Source organism: Gobio gobio (assembly GCF_949357685.1).
Source record: "Gobio gobio genome assembly, chromosome: 9".
NCBI lineage: Eukaryota > Metazoa > Chordata > Actinopteri > Cypriniformes > Gobionidae > Gobio > Gobio gobio.
In genome coordinates this window covers 51,353,873-51,372,557 of record NC_137115.1, presented here as the reverse complement: position 1 = coordinate 51,372,557, position 18,685 = coordinate 51,353,873, and the positions used below count along the sequence as shown (strand labels likewise).

Sequence of the window (18,685 nt, the reverse complement as noted above, 5' to 3'; positions counted from 1 at the left end):
TTAAAGTAATGGCCAATAATGTTTGATGAAGCATTTCATTTGCTCTAATAAAGTCTTCCCTGCATTTTCTTTTCCACCAAGTAAGCACAAAAGCCCATAATGACTGTAATTGCACAGGCAGAGCCGAGGCTTGGAGCAGCTGAGGATACTCACAAGTAATAGTTTGCCCTTTCTCCCGCGGCCAAAGTGGACACTTCAGTAATCCCGAGACTCAATAATCCTCGCAGACCGGGGGGTCGAGAGCGTGGAAACGGAGGATGAGGATGTGTTTCTCGGATTGCCAGGGGCCGTCAGGGGCTCTGAGAGGCAGCTGCTGGCATCCAGACCACGTGGGCAGTCACGTCCTCAGCAGGCGGCTGTGGAGACAAGAGGGGTCATCTGTGAGAGAGAGAGAGAGAATGGCTCATTCTCATCCTCAGACAAAGGCGGGCATTGAGAGGCAGGGGACGAGGGGAGGGCAGGGTTGGAGTAGGCGTCATTCATTACTGGAGATCATTTATGGTGGGAAATATAAATATAAATGTTGACTGTAGGTTGTGTGTTCACACTGGACCCGTACCAAGTTTAAATCGGAGTCTGATTGCAGATGATGAAAGCGGCTCTGTTTGTTTAGTCCAGGGGTTTTCAAACTTTATGATGCCAAGGACCCCCGAATATGACGAACCTTTTATGAGGGACCCCCTTCCTAAAATCCATCTATAGACGGTTTCATCGGACGCACGCGTGTTGCCACGGTTATGCGCCTGGCCCGAAGTTAACTTACATTTACATTTATGCATTTGGCAGACGCTTTTATCCAAACTTTTGTTTGTTTGTTTGTTTTATTACGGTGCCCTTATTACAGGGACAATCCCCCTGGAGCAACATGGAGTAAAGTGCTTTGCTCAAAGACACACTGGTGGTGACCGCTGGGATCGAACCAGCAACCTTCTGCGTATCAGTTCCATTGTTTAACCCACTGGACCACCATCTCACAACTTCCGGTCTGTGTTTGTTTATCGGTCTGGCAAGGGGATAGTATGACGCACTACTCAGTAGAAACACATTTTTGACGTACTATTCTTGGATAATATGATATAAATATTAACGATCAGGCAGATAGAATATGACACCAGCGCAAAAACAGTGTGCGCGACCAAAAAGCCTTAAATGCTTCATAAATATCCATTCATACGAGAGCAGCGTCTAATGTAATTTAGACTGTATGTCTAATGTAATTTACTTGTTATTTATTTTGCTTGTTATCAGAAATAATCTACTCTAGAGGTAACTTATCCTGGCTGCGTTTACACTTGGCATTAACATGCGAGCACCGTGATCGTCAGTCAATCAGGACACGGCGAGTTGATTTGTTCACATCAAGTGGTCGTCATCTGGATAACTGATCGGATTTATGTTTCCCGCAAAATATTTAAATGTGCCTTTATCACGGAGCGCAAAACAACTTTCGCGTTGTCCTATTAATGGCAGTGCCCATAGAGCACGGGATTTTTTGTAATGCATTCATATACAATCGATCTCAAATAGGGTACTTTATCTGCAAGTTAACTTTCCCAACATTAATCTTATGTTATGAAACAAAGAAACATGTTGTTCCGATGCATTGCATGATTGAAGGCAAGCGCGCAAGCATTTATAGATAGGCTACTGTACGGAAAACGGCATTACACGGTCTTTAAAGGGTTAGTTCACCCAAATTTTTTTTTTCTGTCATTATTACTCTCCCTCATGTCATTCCAAACCTGTAAGACCTTCGTTCATCTTTGGAATGAACATTTTTTGGGTGAACTAACCCTTTAAGGGGGGCGTTTCCCCCACTCTATATTGCAGACAGAAATGGGAGATTATTTATAATAAATATGCTGAAACAATAGAAACATGTATATTAAGACAATGCTGCCCAATTTAAATGAAAGATGATAGCGCATAAGAAAGATAACGCAGCCTCTGTTGTTGTTGATTCTTTGCGGACGTCTACCGGAAGTTACGTTTGGGCCACAAAAGCGTGCGTGCGCAGTAACGTTTGTTTATGTTGTTGCCGTTGAAACTGTCTATATATTTTTATGTATGAAAAAACATTTACACTGTTAGATAAATAGTAAGTTTGACATTATAAATACAACATACTGTTTCCAAACTTAAATTGGCTATACTTAATGTTGGATGTTAAACCTGAAGATTTTTCAATGAAAAATTATTTGTATAAGCAACTTTCACAATAAATGTATGTAAGCAGCTCACGTACTGTGTTAAGAACAACGCCTTACAACCCCGGAGAGCAACTATAGTGAGAAAAACTCATTAGAAAGATACAAAGCAAACATACAATTCTGGAAAGAAAGGAGAGAAAAACATTTAGAAATGAAACGGTTAGAATGTTTGGTAGACTTTAACCATTTTTGCTTATTTTTTTAATCTCTGACATTTCCTGGGGACCCCTTAGAACCTTCTTAGAACCAGTTTGAAAACCCCCTGGTTTAGGCAATGTAATCAATATCAGGATGTAGGCTATTTTTCATACAGGAACTATTAAAGGGTAACTAAACCCTAAACCAACTTTTTTTAGTTAATGATCTGTAATACTGGGGCTTTATTAATGCTGTTCATTGATTCGAGTAAATGTTTTGACATTTGGGTATAAAGTGTTTTAAATCTATAAAATATTGTGTAAAACCGCCAAAGTGCTGCCCTCTTAAGGTTGAACGGTGGCTACTGCAGTTGAATTTTCCTATTGGACGTTGTGGTACATCGTGACGTAGGATGGTGCCTCCAACGGCTCACTATCCGCGCCCCTGACACGAGCTCACCACGCCCTCAGAAATGTTTTCCCCAATCACATGATGAGAACGGCTTCACTCCAGTATGAACTGTCATGTTACATGAAGTAGAAACATTATGAATGAAACTCACTTGACACTTGCTTTAACATTGTAATGAAGAAAATACGGTTAAATAATGCAGTTGTCAGTACACGTCAGACTTTTCTTGCGATATTACTGCTGCCCGTCATGTGTACAGATCATTTTCATACATGAGACGCACTTTCAAACCCTAACACGCAAGTGGTTGCCTCGGTAACGAACTACAATACCGTAACGTGCTGGCGTATATAGTCTAACTTATTTGAGGAAATCCGTTTATAATAGGCTTTTAGGTCTGAACTTATTGATTCTGTTAATTTGAATGAAAATACATCGTATGTATATCAGATATCTGATCTATTTTTAGTGGCATTCAGTGTAAGGATTTGACTGTTCATAGATTAGGTCAGTTCTCTTGCGCTGCTGCTTCATCGTCTGCATCGGGAGTTAACGCAGTTTGAGCAGTGGCTCGCATTGATAAGGCTCCGGGTTTGTGTCTGCAGACCTTTCACCCTTCTCCACTTCAGGTGAAGGTAGGAGAATGACCGCTCTGTTGCAAAGCTGGTGTCACTCCAGTCATTCTCCATCTTTGCGACTCGCGAGTCAGACAGCTGTCAATCAACCCGTCACTGCGGGTCTCAGGTGCACGCCCTCCGCTCAGCCCCGCCCTCGGTTCGTCCCCTCTGTCTCCGCTGGGCTCTGCCCACTTTTCCAGCATTCTTTAAAAATTGCCAGTGGGTGGGTTAAGCTCTGAGCAGGGGTTTAGCTACCCTTTAAGGTATGTAAAAAAAAGTTCATCCAAAAATGAAAATGACCCCATGATTTACTCACCGTCAAGCCATCCTAGGTGTATATGACGTTCTTCTTTCAGACAAATATAGAGTTATATTAAAAAATGTCCTGGTGTAATCCCTCATGTTCCTACCTGGCCGCTCCAAGCGGGGCTCGAACCTGGGTCCACCGGCATGAGAGTCGGACGCTCTAGCAAGGAGGCTAAAGGCTGCAACCACTAGTGTCAGTCACTAGAGCGCCTCTTGAGATCAGAGGAGTGAGGTTTACTCGCACTGCGACTACTAGCTGGCCTCCGTTACACATGGCTAATCCAAGCTTTACAATGGCAGTGAATGGCAGCCCAAAATTTGAAGCCCAAAAAAGTGCATCCATCCATTATAAAAGTGCTCCAGAGGATTAATAAAGGCCTTCTGAAGCGAAGCGACGGGTTTGTGTAAGAAAAATATCCATATTTAACACGTTATAAAGTCTAATATCTAGCTTCCACCAGACCGCCTTCTGTATTCAACTTACGAAAAAAGGATGAAGAAGAATGTCATACACACCTAGGATGGCTTGAGGGTGAGTAAATCATGGGGTAATTAACATTTTTGGGTAAAATATCCCTTTAACATGAACATCTTACATTTGCAGAGAGTCCATTGCAAACCATTTTTTTTTTACTTCTGGCACAGAGAAAAAAACAAACTTCCCACACACTTAAATCGCTTTGACACACGCCTGCATTATAAATAGAGTTTCCTCTAAAACCAGCTTCAAGGGAACAAAGGTGGAGTTTTTCTTCCTGCTGTTGCCTGTACTTTTTGTTGGAGGCCGAATCGCTGCTAAAATCTGAGATCTTATTTGATGCTGTCCATTTCTATCCATTATTGATGAAGGTGAGAACGAATCCTGTGTCAGTTAAGAAAGTTATGCATCTTGCCTTGAGCTGTGTATCGATTGAGTGTAATAAGCAAAACCACACGTCTATCCACTGATCAAAAGAGACTGAGGGGAATTAATTTCCTTTAACAGGTTATTGACAGGACCACAACTGAGGTGTACAAGTTATCACCACGATCCATTCTAATAATGGAACTTAAAACAAATTGAGTTTAGTACTCTATAGAATTCTTAGTTTTAATGTTTTTTAAAAATCCTATAAAATTTTGATTTACTTTTTTCGTCCATAACCTTAAGCTTGAAGGCCATCTGTATGCTAGTAAACTCTAAAATGTTGCACCAGATATTTTTGTCCAATCAAATGCTCTCTAGATCATAGCAAGTAGCAAAAGTGCAGTTTGCTTCTTGTTCCAGAACTTAGTCAACAGACTTTATACTATATTTTTTCATACTATATGCATGCTCCTGTCATGAAGTCTGTTTAAAAATGATTATGCTATGTATAACGCCATCGTTAGGCCAAATTCTTACTGTATATAGCTGTGCTTGTCGTGCTTTTTGACTCCCATTGTACATTTGCATGACTTTTCTAAGTCAAGATGTCACACATTTAAATTTAGGCTAGGTGGTGTCCGCAGATCCTAAAAAAAAATCTTAAAATGTCTTAATCACTCGCCTTCATGTCGTTCCAAACCCGTAAGTCTTCCTTTTATCTTCAGAACACAAATGAAGATATTTTTGATGAAAAATTTGACAATGACAGCTACGCAACTACCACTGTCGCTTCAGAAAGTTCATAAAGAGATCTTAAAACTAATCCTTCTGAATTGAGCAGTTTAGTCCAAATAGTTTGAAGAGACACAATCACTTAATATGATGAACAGATTTAATTTAGGCTTTTATTCACATAAACATTCATCAGCTCACACATCAGTTGTGGTAAACAGTCATGTTCACTTGACGTGCGAGAACCAATGAGGTTCATTCTTGTGTTTGACATCATGTTAAAGCTTCAGCGAGAACCAATGAGGTTCATTCTTGTGTTACACAGCACGTTTGAGCTTCAGCAAGAACCAATGAGGTTAATTCTCGTGTAACACAGCACATTTGAGCTTCCTCAAGAACCAATGAGGTTCATTCTTGTGTTACACATCCTGTTTGAGCTTCAGCGAGAACCAATGAGGTTAATTCTCGTGTAACACAGCACATTTGAGCTTCCTCAAGAACCAATGAGGTTCCTTCTCATGTTACGCATCACGTTTGAGCTTCAGCAAGAACCAATGAGGTTCATTCTCATCTTACGCAGCACATTTGAGCTTCCTCAAGAACCAATGAGGTTCATTCTTGTGTTACACATCATGTTTGAGCTTCCTCAAGAACCAATGAGGTTCATTCTTGTGTTACACATCATGTTTGAGCTTCAGCAAGAACCAATGAGGTTCATTCTAGTGTTACTCAGCACATTTGAGCTTCCTCAAGAACCAATGAGGTTCATTCTTGTGTTACACATCATGTTTGAGCTTCCTCAAGAACCAATGAGGTTCATTCTTGTGTTACACATCATGTTTGAGCTTCCTCAAGAACCAATGAGGTTCATTCTTGTGTTACACATCATGTTTGAGCTTCAGCAAGAACCAATGAGGTTCATTCTCATCTTACGCAGCACATTTGAGCTTCCTCAAGAACCAATGAGGTTCATTCTTGTGTTACGCATCACGTTTGAGCTTCAGCAAGAACCAATGAGGTTCATTCTCATCTTACGCAGCACATTTGAGCTTCCTCAAGAACCAATGAGGTTCATTCTCATGTTACGCAGCACGTTTGAGCTTCAACAAGAACCAATGAGGTTCATTCTCGTGTTACGCAGCACGTTTGAGCTTCAACAAGAACCAATGAGGTTCATTCTCATCTTACGCAGCACATTTGAGCTTCCTCAAGAACCAATGAGGTTCATTCTTGTGTTACACATCATGTTTGAGCTTCAGCAAGAACCAATGAGGTTCATTCTAGTGTTACTCAGCACATTTGAGCTTCCTCAAGAACCAATGAGGTTCATTCTTGTGTTACACATCATGTTTGAGCTTCCTCAAGAACCAATGAGGTTCATTCTTGTGTTACACATCATGTTTGAGCTTCAGCAAGAACCAATGAGGTTCATTCTCATCTTACGCAGCACATTTGAGCTTCCTCAAGAACCAATGAGGTTCATTCTTGTGTTACGCATCACGTTTGAGCTTCAGCAAGAACCAATGAGGTTCATTCTCATCTTACGCAGCACATTTGAGCTTCCTCAAGAACCAATGAGGTTCATTCTCATCTTACGCAGCACATTTGAGCTTCCTCAAGAACCAATGAAGTTCATTCTCATGTTACGCAGCACGTTTGAGCTTCAACAAGAACCAATGAGGTTCATTCTCATCTTACGCAGCACATTTGAGCTTCCTCAAGAACCAATGAGGTTCATTCTCATCTTACGCAGCACATTTGAGCTTCCTCAAGAACCAATGAAGTTCATTCTCGTGTTACGCAGCACGTTTGAGCTTCAGCGAGAACCAATGAGGTTCATTCTTGTGTTTCACATCATGTTTGAGCTTCCTCAAGAACCAATGAGGTTCATTCTTGTGTTACGCAGCACGTTTGAGCTTCAGCAAGAACCAATGAGGTTCATTCTCGTGTTACGCAGCACGTTTGAGCTTCAGCAAGAACCAATGAGGTTCATTCTTGTGTTTCACATCATGTTTGAGCTTCCTCAAGAACCAATGAGGTTCATTCTCGTGTTACGCAGCACGTTTGAGCTTCAGCAAGAACCAATGAGGTTCATTCTCGTGTTACGCAGCACGCCATCTTATGTATTTTTATGCTTTATTAAGAGTTTTGCATTTTAAGTTAAGCAATATGCAAGCCAAGTCTAAATCTAAAACACCAAGCTCCCTGAGTGTAATGTGAATGTACAGAAAACTGAAGTTAATATAGCAGCCCATCCCGGAGGACTGTTAAACCAGTGTCCTGAGAATCACTTCATGCGCACTCATGTGCTGACAGTGAGAGATGTACAACTGGACGTGACCTGTGACGGATGAGGGGATTAGTATTGATCAAGTGTGCAAGCCCACAGACACGGGGGATGAATCAACAGTCCATTGCTTTCTGTTGCAGTGTATTCATACAGCCCCCACTCCACCCCGCAGTCAACGCTACTTACCACATCAACCACACCATAAATCCAGTGGGAAAGGGGCTTGACATTGTGTTTGGCAGCAAGAAATGTCAACCCTAATATCTCAATGAAGCTCTATTGCTCTTGGACCACTGCACACATCTGCATGTCGGAAATGTACAGGCCTTATACAGACAGTATGTCTCCATGGAAACTATAGCTATGGCTAGTATGGAGGGGTATGTAGTGAAGTTTACTTCCTTTGTTCAAGATTTGAACATATGTTAGTGTGTGATTCATAGTGTAATCCTATATAAATATTTGAAATGTTGCAGTTAAACACTGCAGATCCAGTCTGTCATCAAGTTCCATTACATTACAAATCATGGGTCAATTAACTCTGGCGATGGTTCCTTCAAACATTACTGTCGACAGAGACGTTGGGAATGCTGATGTCAAAATTGCATGTTGCGCTTGTTTTACACTGTAGGCGGAAAATGCAAGAACGCAGTACAGACAATAGACCGTCTGCTGAATGTTTGATGTGCACGGTAAACTGATGCTGTTGATAATGGCTGGGTCCAGGTTTGCAAGAAGACATCTGTCATTTACAGGAAAATTGGTGGGTTTTGTAAAGAAAGAGAATTCATCCCCCATCTTAGTCTCATGTTATGATTAATTCAGGCAAACCCACACGAAGCAAATGCTTCTTTATTCTGTAGTCAGTAGCCCACATCAATAATTCACTTCTGGCCAAGTTCCTAACTTCTCTCTATAAAGTTTTGGAAGTGACTATTGGGAGAAATAAAAAGAGCAAAAAATGTGAAACTCATGCCATAAAACCTCACTCTGATACTTTGTAACTAATCACTCAGTGTGGTATAGAAATGTGTTTATATCATTTTATATTATTTTCAAGGTTTTACTATAATTAAATATAAACAATTGTTAACTAAAAGTGACAGTAAAGATATTTATAATGTTACAAAAGATTACTATTTCAAATAAATGCTCATCAACTTTCTAATCAAAGAAATTAATCTTGGATTCCACAACAATATTGAGCAGTTTTCAACATTAATAATAATCATTAATGTTTCTTGAGCAGAAAATCATCATATCTGAATGATTTCTGAAGGATCATGTGACACTGAAGACTGGAGTAATGATGCTGAAAATTCAGCTTTGATCATAGGAATAAATTACATTTGAAAATATATTAAAATATATGACAGTTATTTAAAATTGTAACAGCATTTCACAATATTACTTTTTTTTACTGTATTTTTGATCAAGTAAATGCAGCCTTACAAACCTCATATTCATTAATTTATTATATTATATTAATTACATTACATTATATATTATATTATATTAATTAATGATATTAAATTATATATTATATTATATTATATTATATTATATTATATTTATTCTATTCTATTAATTCTATTCTATTCTATTATTATATTATATTATATTATATTATATTATATTATATTATTTATATTATATTTATTATATTATATTAATTATATTATATTATATTATATTATATTATATTATATTATATTATATTATATTATATTATATTATATTATATTATATTATATTATATTATATTATATTATATTAATTATATTATATTATATTATATTATATTATATTATATTATATTATATTATATTATATTATATTATATTATATTAGATTAATTATATTATTATATTAATTATATTATAGACCAAATTTTTTTTTTTTTGAATTTTTACTTCATCGAAATGGTGCGAAACTTGATAAAGGTTTTTGGCACTTGCTGTGTGAACACACACACACACACACACACGCACACATACACATGTGTATGATAGTCACACTTGTATTGTTTGCGGTCAAAAATGACGGCATTGGAAATTAATGGAAGATGAATTTCATCTAGTAGAAACGTTTGGTATTGCACCTAAATCAAATCTTACTGAAAGCTAATTTTTTGAGTTATCAACCTCAAATTTGGAACACAGCTTGTTTAGATTTATGGCTTTGATTTTCTCACAGTTTAACAATAAAATGTTTTGGAAAATATGTGCTTTGGAAACAAAATATATGTTTTGGAAAATATATATTTCATATAAAAATAGAAAAAGAAATCTGCATTTTTCATAACAATTCAATGTAAAATTGTATAACTTTTTTAAAGTTAATTTAATTTTTTGATTTTTTTTACTTTTTTCACTTAAGCAATAATCTGCCAAGTGTCTTCTTTAAAAAGAGACCAAAGTCTGTGCTCCAAAGCATTCAAGATTTATGACCGTTTAAGTCGTATATTTCATTTCCAGGTCTATGCTCAAAAAGTTAATAAATCAAATCAAAATGTATTTATAAAGCACAATAAAAACAACAGTAGTTGACCACTGTGCTGTACAAACCTTACTAAAAAACACATAGAAATTAAATTTAAACAGTTCAGACCACAATGCAAAAGGAAGGAAGAGAAAATTGATTAAAACTACTGCATAAATATAATTTAGTATTATAAAATCCCCTAAAAATCGGCAGTGGCTCAGTGGTTCATGTAGGTTGGCTACAAACCGGAAGGTTGGTGGTTCGATCCCCGGTTCCACCGGACCAAGTGTCGAGGTGTCCATGAGCAAGACACCTAACCCCAGCTGCTCCCGACGAGCTGGATGGCGCCTTGCATGGTTTGACACCGCCGTCGGTGTGTGAATGGGTGAATGTGAGGCAATGTGTAAAGCGCTTTGGAAGGCCATTGGTCTGTTAAAAGCGCTATATAAATGCAGTCCATTTAAAAATCCAAAATATTAAATAAAAAATATTATCGAACTAAAATATAGTACAATCATTTCAATGAAATAAAAAACAAAAAATTTTTTTTTAAGCATCACTCGAACAGTACCAGAGGTTTAAGGCCTTAAAACAGCAAAAGCTAATGATAATGATTCACGGCTGTAGTATCTGTGTGGTACTGTCAGTTGTGTCCAAGCAATAATGAGGACTAGAATAATGTCATGTCAAACTGCATATTTAAAGGTGCAGTGTGTGAATTTTAGCGGCATCTAGTGGTGAGGTTGTGAATTGCAATCACGCACTGCTTACCCCTCCCTTTCGGAGCACATAGAGAAGCTACGGTGACTGACACAGGACAAAGATATCGTCATCTGAGACAGCAGAGAGTGACTAGCGCTTTGTAGAGAAGTTTGTCCATTTAGGGCCACTGTAGAAACATGATGGTGCAAAATGGTGACTTCACTGTAAGGGGACCAGCGGTGTGTGTGTAGATAGAAATGGCTCATTTTAAGGTAATAAAAACATAACGGTTCATTATGTAAGGTCTTTATATCCACTGAAAACATAGTTATGTATATTATATTGCATTTCTGTCAATAGATCCTCATAAATATTACACACTGCACCTTTAAGAACTATACTGGAATGAGTTTTTTTTTTTTACAATAGTTTCAAAGACAGCTTTATCGTGCCTTATTTGCTGCAGTTCTTCCGTCAGATAAGCATTTCTGAAGAAGATGTAGAATCTGTGAATAATAACTGTGATACTCATTATTTAATATGATTTTGTGTTAATGATGTCAGTGTTAATGTAGTTTGTGTTAAATGGGCACAGTTAGCGTGGACTCAGTCGTTGAATAGCATGGAAATGTTTTAAATTAGTTTAGGCATGTCGCTCTTTAGACTCTTAGAGTGGCAAGAATGAGAAGTGTCCTTGCATCCTCTACTCATTTTTTTTTAGACCTCCTTCCGGTTGAATCTAAGCCGATAGTATTGTTACTATTTTCTGTTCTTCACAAAGCTATAAAACAGTGGAACGAAGTGGACAACTACCCAAAAGCTCTCTCAGGCACTCATGTTGCTCACAGAAGTGTATTTTGTTTTGAGATTATATTTCATTGCTCAGAGACCAAGGAGCCTTCACCTTATGAACAGTATGAAACATCTTAGACGCGTTGTTGAATACCTTCACCGCCAGATTCGAGAAATCCGACTGGTAATACAAATGCTAAAATGTCTCTGTCTCAGCACCGTCTTGTGTTCTTCCCTCTGCATATGACCTAATCCACAGCTAGGGGGACTGTTTAAGGTTTAATCCTTGTGAAACTTTCTCTTTGCTTCCTTTAAAGGAAACCCCCTTTGAAATGGGGGAAAAAAAGAGAGGTCCGCTAAAGCCTGCCGGCTGCAAGCATGCTGATAACAGCTCTATCTGGATATAAGCAGTATCCTTGGTCAGGTTATGAGTTCTGGCACATCATCTGGTGCGAGGGTTTCCACAGGAATGGCTCACGTTAAGCCAGTGGAATAGAACAGGTGCATTCGTCCAGTGTAAATAGATATGCCGATCCATGCGGGATAACCAGGTAATAAAGGTGGACAAGAAAAGCAGGTTATCGCCAAAACCTTCTCAAGGACATTTAGAAGGACAGTCTGATCTAAGCCTATATGTAGAAATGACTGCAAAGCCTCACAACTGAAGAAGGTGACCTAAAAAAGATTAGCTCTATTAACGCACTATTTACCAACCACCATTTATTTACCTGTTTTGGAGAACTTTGTCTCACATATTTCTCAAAGAATTCAATTTAAAAGAGAAATGTTGACATACAGCAAGGACTTGTTTGTTCAGCACATCCCACAGATGCTCGATTGGATTGAGATCCAAGTCAACCCCTCATACTCATTGTTGTGCTCCTCAAACCATTCCTGAACCATTTTTGCTTTGTGGCTGCGCATTATGTGCTGAAAGAGCCACAGCCACCAGGGAATACCATTTATATGATAGGGTTTACATGGTCTGCAACAATGCTTAGGTTGGTGGTACGTGTCAAAGTAACATCCACATGGATGGCAGGACCCAAGGTTTCCCAGCAGAACATTGCCCAAAGCATCACTGCCTCCGCCGGCTTGCCTTCTTCCCATAGTGCACCTGGTGCCATGTGTTCCCCAGGTAAGAGACGCACATGCACCCGGCCATCCACGTGATGTAAATGAACACGTGATGCATCAGATCAGGTCACCTTCTTCCATTGCTCCGTGGTCCAGTTCTCACTGTTGGCTCTTTCGGCGGTGGACATGGGGTCAGCATGGGCACCCTGACTGGTCTGCGGCTATGCCGCCCCATACACAACAAACGTTCAGTCCCTCCAGAAAAACGCGATTATATGATCGCATGATTTAATGCATAATCTGCCAAAGTCCGCATATTTATGCGGGGGCCGCATTTTTTCAAATACGCCGCACTTTCGCCACGTAAATTGCCTATTTCCGCGTGCAAAATATGCGGGGCTAACATGATTTCATAAACCCCGCATTTTCATTGCAAAAAAGTCATAGATATTAGCAGAAAGTTGAAAAATGTTTGTTTACTTCACACAAGAGTCAAGAGGTGAAGTTCCCATTTCCCCCTATTGCCATGGGAACGTTTTGAAGTGACGTAATTACCCGACGTGAACGTCATCGAAAAGCTGCAAACCCCGTGGTGAAACCATAGATATCGGTGGAATCATGATGAAGCACGCAAATTCCCATTTGCCAACAAAAATAACAGCAAAAGACAGCGCAAAGCGGTTTCCCGGTGTGTTGACCGATTTCAAAAAACAGCATCATGAAGCTTTGCAGCGTAATGGATCAGTGAGTCGATTCAGCGGTTTGGATCGCCAAAGTCACGTATTTCAGCAGTTTGACACGCGATCCGAATCATGATTCGACTCACTGATTCATAACGCTTCGAAGCTTCATGAGGCCGTGTTTTGAAATCGTCATCACTATATAAGTCGTTATTTTGTTTTTTTTGCACACAAAAACTATTCTCGTTGCTTCATAAAGTTATTGTAGAACCACTGTAGTGAGATGGACTTTGAAACAACGTCTTTAGTACCTTTTATGGGTCTTGAGAGTGTACAGTGAATTGTGCCAATGGAGGCCTTTCAGAGCCATCAGATTTCAACTAAAATATCTTCATTTGTGGTCCGAAGATGAACGGAGATCTTACGGGTGTCGAACGACATGAGGGGAAGTCATTAATGACAGAATTTTCATTTTTGGGTGAACTAACCCAGTTTAAGAGATTGCACTTTGTGCATTGGAAGCACTCAAACGTCTGTTTTTGTATAGCTACCTCTGTAAAACAGGAAGTTATTTATTCATTTTATCAGAAGTTGTAGCATATTCCTTTTGTAAAGCTACAGAACTTGTCTCCATTTTTGTAACTCAATTTGACTCAATGTTTTGTAAATTTGAGCCATGTGTTTATTAAGGTCTTCAATAAAACAAGATGAGAACTTAAATATTCCCAGCACTTTCTGTGATACAGTGCTTTTTTCTCTTTTTCATTAAACTGCCGTTTTTGCAAGTTCCTGCAATTTTATCGCATAAAATTGCATAAATATCCCGCATTTTCCATCGCATTTTTTAAGAAAACGTGCCGCATAATCAAGGATTTTTGCCCGCAACAATCACAAAAAAAAGCCCCATTTTTCTGGAAGGACTGAACGTTGTGTATTCTGACACCTTTCTATCAGAACCAGCATTAACTTCCTGAGCAATTTGAGCTTCAGTAGCTCGTCTGTTTGATTGGACCACACGGGCCAGCCTTCGCCCCCACGTGCATCAATGAGCCTCGGCCGCCCATGACCCTGTCGCCGGTTCTCCACTGTTCCTTCCTTGGAGCACTTTTGATAGAGACTGACCACTGCAGACCGGGAACACCCCACAAGAGCTGCAGTTCTGGAGATGCTCTGACCCAGTCGTCTAGCCGTCACAATTTGGCCCTTGTCAAACTCACTCAAATCCTTACGCTTGCCCATTTTTCCTGCTTCTAACACATCAACTTTGAGGACAAAATGTTCACTTGCTGCCTAATATATCCCACCCACTAACAGGTGCCGTGATGAAGAGATCATCAGTGTTATTCACTTCACCTGTCAGTGGTCATAATGTTATGGCTAACCTGATGTGTATATATATATATATATATATATATATATATATATATATATATATATATATATATATATATATATATATATATATATATATATATATATAAACAAACTTTTATGTTAGATGCAATTAATTGATTTGACAGCACTACTATAAATCAAATTTTAGTATCATTGATCTAGAAGAAACAATTGAGATTTTTCTTTATATACGTTCTGTCTTGAGGGTTTCTATTTTTGGAATGATAATCGTGTCAAGCAGTTTTTAAGGCTCTATTTAAAGCAACAGCTTTCACAGTCCACTGCAGCACTTCCTCCGTAAGAAACGCGCATCAAAGAGAGATAGCGTCGCAGTCAGCGCAACAGACAGGAAGAGTCCAGACCTCTTCAGCGCATTCCTAGCTGTCACTCAGCTCTCCGAGTCACTTTAACGGCAGCAAGAATTCAATTAATCCCAGGAAAAGGGGAGCACGGGTTCATTTTCTGCCCTGGCTGAAGTTGCTTACAGCAGCTCTGTTTACCCTGCCTCTCTCCTTGTGTTCTGCCCCGGGCTCTACACTGCCTGCATACTGAAAAAATGCTGTTTATGCTGGTTAGAGCAAACCAGCATCCCATGATGCAAAACCAACCCAACGCTGGGTTTTTCAGCAGGGCACTGGCCATCACTCATAACCAATCTCAGAAGTACCCAAAACAGTGAAGTACTGGAGCCCTGCTCAGATTTCCATTTTTAATGTGGGGCAACTGAGAAGAGACTGGAAGTTATGTAAAAAATACCTTAACACAGTTAGGCACAAAATATATATGCTAATCTAATGCATGAAACAGAATTGGGTTTGCTGCATCTCTCATTTACGAAGTACTCCATACTTTAAACTTTTAAAATAGCCTGGCTTTGCACGTACAAACAAACTCCGAGCAGAAAAATAGATAAGGGCGGTTATTCCACCTACCCATGAACACCTACACTCACCTCTCTCCCACTGAACATGCTCTAGATATTCCACAAATGGAATGAATGCTGTCTCTCGTGTACTAACTTGACACGCTTTAATGTTACGTAGCTGAATATTGTCAAGTATATTCATTTATATACTACCAGGTTAATGTATTTGAGTGTTAGGTTTTTTACACATATAAATATTTATATAAATGCACCTGCTCAGATTTTTATACATGCATATGTATTTTATGTGTGTAAAATGTTTATATAAAAATATTCATGCATAAAATAATCTAGTCGTGCATTTTACTGAATGCATTTTAATGTGGGGGGGGGGGGGGGGGGGGCAATAGAATTTATAATTTTAAATAGGCGTACTGTATATTGCACTTTATATATTTAGCAAATACATTTGATTAAAATAACCCTAAATAAGATTTTAAATATTTTTATGCACCTTTATTTTTTTCCACAATATTTGGTGTTAGTGTGAAATTTTAGGTTACATTATTTATTTATTTTGTGGCTTGCATAAAATTATCTAGTCATTTGAATCATTACATTTTAATATGGAAGAGACAATATCAATTTTAATTATATATATATTATAAATGTGATTTAATATTTATATAAAACTATGGATTTTATGTGGCTTGCATAAAATAATCTAGACAATATAATTTCTAATTATATATTCTGTATAATCACAGTTTATGTATTTAGCTGAACGTTAACATTTTAACATTTATTAAAAATTACCCTAATTAAAAAATTTTAAGCACCTCATATATATATATATATATATATATATATATATATATATATATATATATATATATATATATATATATATATATATATATATATATATATATATATATATATATATATATATATATATATATATATATATTTGAATAGAATTTATAATACTGTATTATCACAATTTATGTATTTAGCTGAGCTTTAATAAATACATTTTATTAAAATTACCCTGATTAAGATTTTTTAAGCACCTTATGTTTTTCACAAATAATATTTGGTGTTAATCAATAGTGTGTAAAACTGAGATTATATATATTTTATAAATGTGATTGAATATTCATATGAAACCTATGGGTTTTATGTGGCTTGCATAAAATAATCATACATTTTAATATAGAAGGGACAATATAATGTATATACTATATATACTGTATAATAATTTTTTTTCAAGTATATTTACAATTTTTCCATAAAAATAGTTGGTAACGGCTTCAGTATACCATCAAATCAGTGAGATTCAGTAATGTCGAGATATTATACCAAGATAGAGCACTAAAGTGCAGTACTATCTCAGTCATGAATGAAGCACATATTCCAGTAATGTATAATATATAAAAATATGACATGACCTCATGTATTTACATATTACGCATTGTGGTTATAGGGTGACGTCCTGCAAATAAGAACTACTATTAGAGCAGTCGAGCAAACAATGAGAAATCCCATTTGCATGCTCCAGCAATTGAATTGAATGAGGATGGAAATTGCGTGTGGCTCCCTGAGCGACCTGATGGTTAAAGAGGTGGTGTTCATTCAGCAGGGAGCGAAAATCACTTTGCTTGCATGTCAGTGTAATTACAACCACATAAGGGACAAGGGGAGGACCGTGATACCCAGTTGATTATGGCTTTAATAATATGCTGAAAATGAGAAGCGTTTCCCTTGGTCTCTGGTGTGTCCGAACTGGAGCAGTAATGTATGTGTATTTTTGCATCTGTCTTGTGAGCTCTACATACTGACTTCCAGACTGCACGTCCACAAAAATCAAGGAACAACTCATTCGTTTGGCTAATTCACAACACCAATTTTGGCTTGAAATATGCGCCCGAAGGCTCTGAGATTGATCCAACTCCAAAATCGCACCTGTGGAAATTCAGTTTCTCTCCAACTCCGACTCGTTCCTTCTCGCTCTCAATGCGAAATTTCAATGCATTTTTCAAGCTGCCTATCCTGCCATCTTCCAAAAGAGGCATCTGGGGGCCAATCGCATTCAGCCACAGTCCTTCCTCTACGCTGCCAAGCTTTTCGCTGAAATTACCGCCGAGGGTTTTGTCACTCAGTAACCATCGGATGAGCGGCAGCTCTCTACAACTCAAGCAAAGCCCACGTGATCAGACACCAACAAGTTTGCATGTGCGAGAGAGATAAAGCCAGAGTGAAAGCGAGCGAGAGAGGGGGAGGCACGTCTCGTCTCATGTTCAACACTAAATGAGATTGCCTGCATCTGCTCCCCGAAAAACCCTAGGAAATAAGACCGTCCCTGTCACTTTGTTCTTTTCTTCTCGCCTCTGTGATGCTCCACTTCTGCAGTCTGCAGAGAGGCGCTTTCTGACAGCCGAGAAGGTTGCGGTTTTGTGCCATTGGGCACTTCCATAATTGTGTATGTTAGAAACGAGCACCACTGTATCGTGCTGCTTTGTGCATTATACTCTCCCAACCTAAGAAAGCATAGCTCTGATCTTTACAAGACACCCATCCGTCAGGGCACTTCATGTTATGAAGTCGAAAATGAAAGCGGTTCTCTCTCCTGAGAGATCCGAGTCCCTCGGATGAAGTGTTTCAGTCATGTTAACTAGGTTGTGTTACTCTGCTAAAGGCGATCTTTCTCTCTCTTTCTGTGATCATGTATTCGTGTTTATTCTCCCACAGGTTTATTTTACAGATGTACTCTCATCCACCAACTGACTTTCTTTATTCAGATTTCACATCAGGTCCATGCTGTTTGACTGAAGATTAGCCTGTGGGATAGCAAAGATTGTTCCAACAAAAATGGTATAATCTCCTTACAGGATTACAAAAATAGACCAGGAGGTCAAGGCTTGGATGGTTAGCTCAACAAGGCCTATTATACCTGTAGAAAGCTATCCCTTATCATTACCGTTCATTTCAATGATTGTTGCTTAGCTAGCAAAAGACTAGTTGGAAGTATGTGGCTGTATCCAAATATGCTCCCATTAAAAGTCAGTTGAACCAATGGGATCACTCGCCGTCCTAAAGGAGCAATTTCTCACCACAAGGGAAGAAGGTCTGGACTCCA

General features: G+C 38.4%; 1 protein-coding gene across 2 annotated transcripts in view; it reads right to left on the bottom strand.

Annotated features, from left to right (window-relative positions):
- b3gat1a (beta-1,3-glucuronyltransferase 1 (glucuronosyltransferase P) a) overlaps nucleotides 1–18,685 on the bottom strand; it is a 143,522-nt gene that overhangs the window by 77,994 nt on the left and 46,843 nt on the right. For both annotated transcript variants that reach the window (XM_079825043.1, XM_079825044.1), the window contains exon 2: nucleotides 154–356. The gene's annotated coding sequence lies outside the window, so the exon portion shown is untranslated. The remainder of the gene's footprint in view (nucleotides 1–153; nucleotides 357–18,685) is intronic.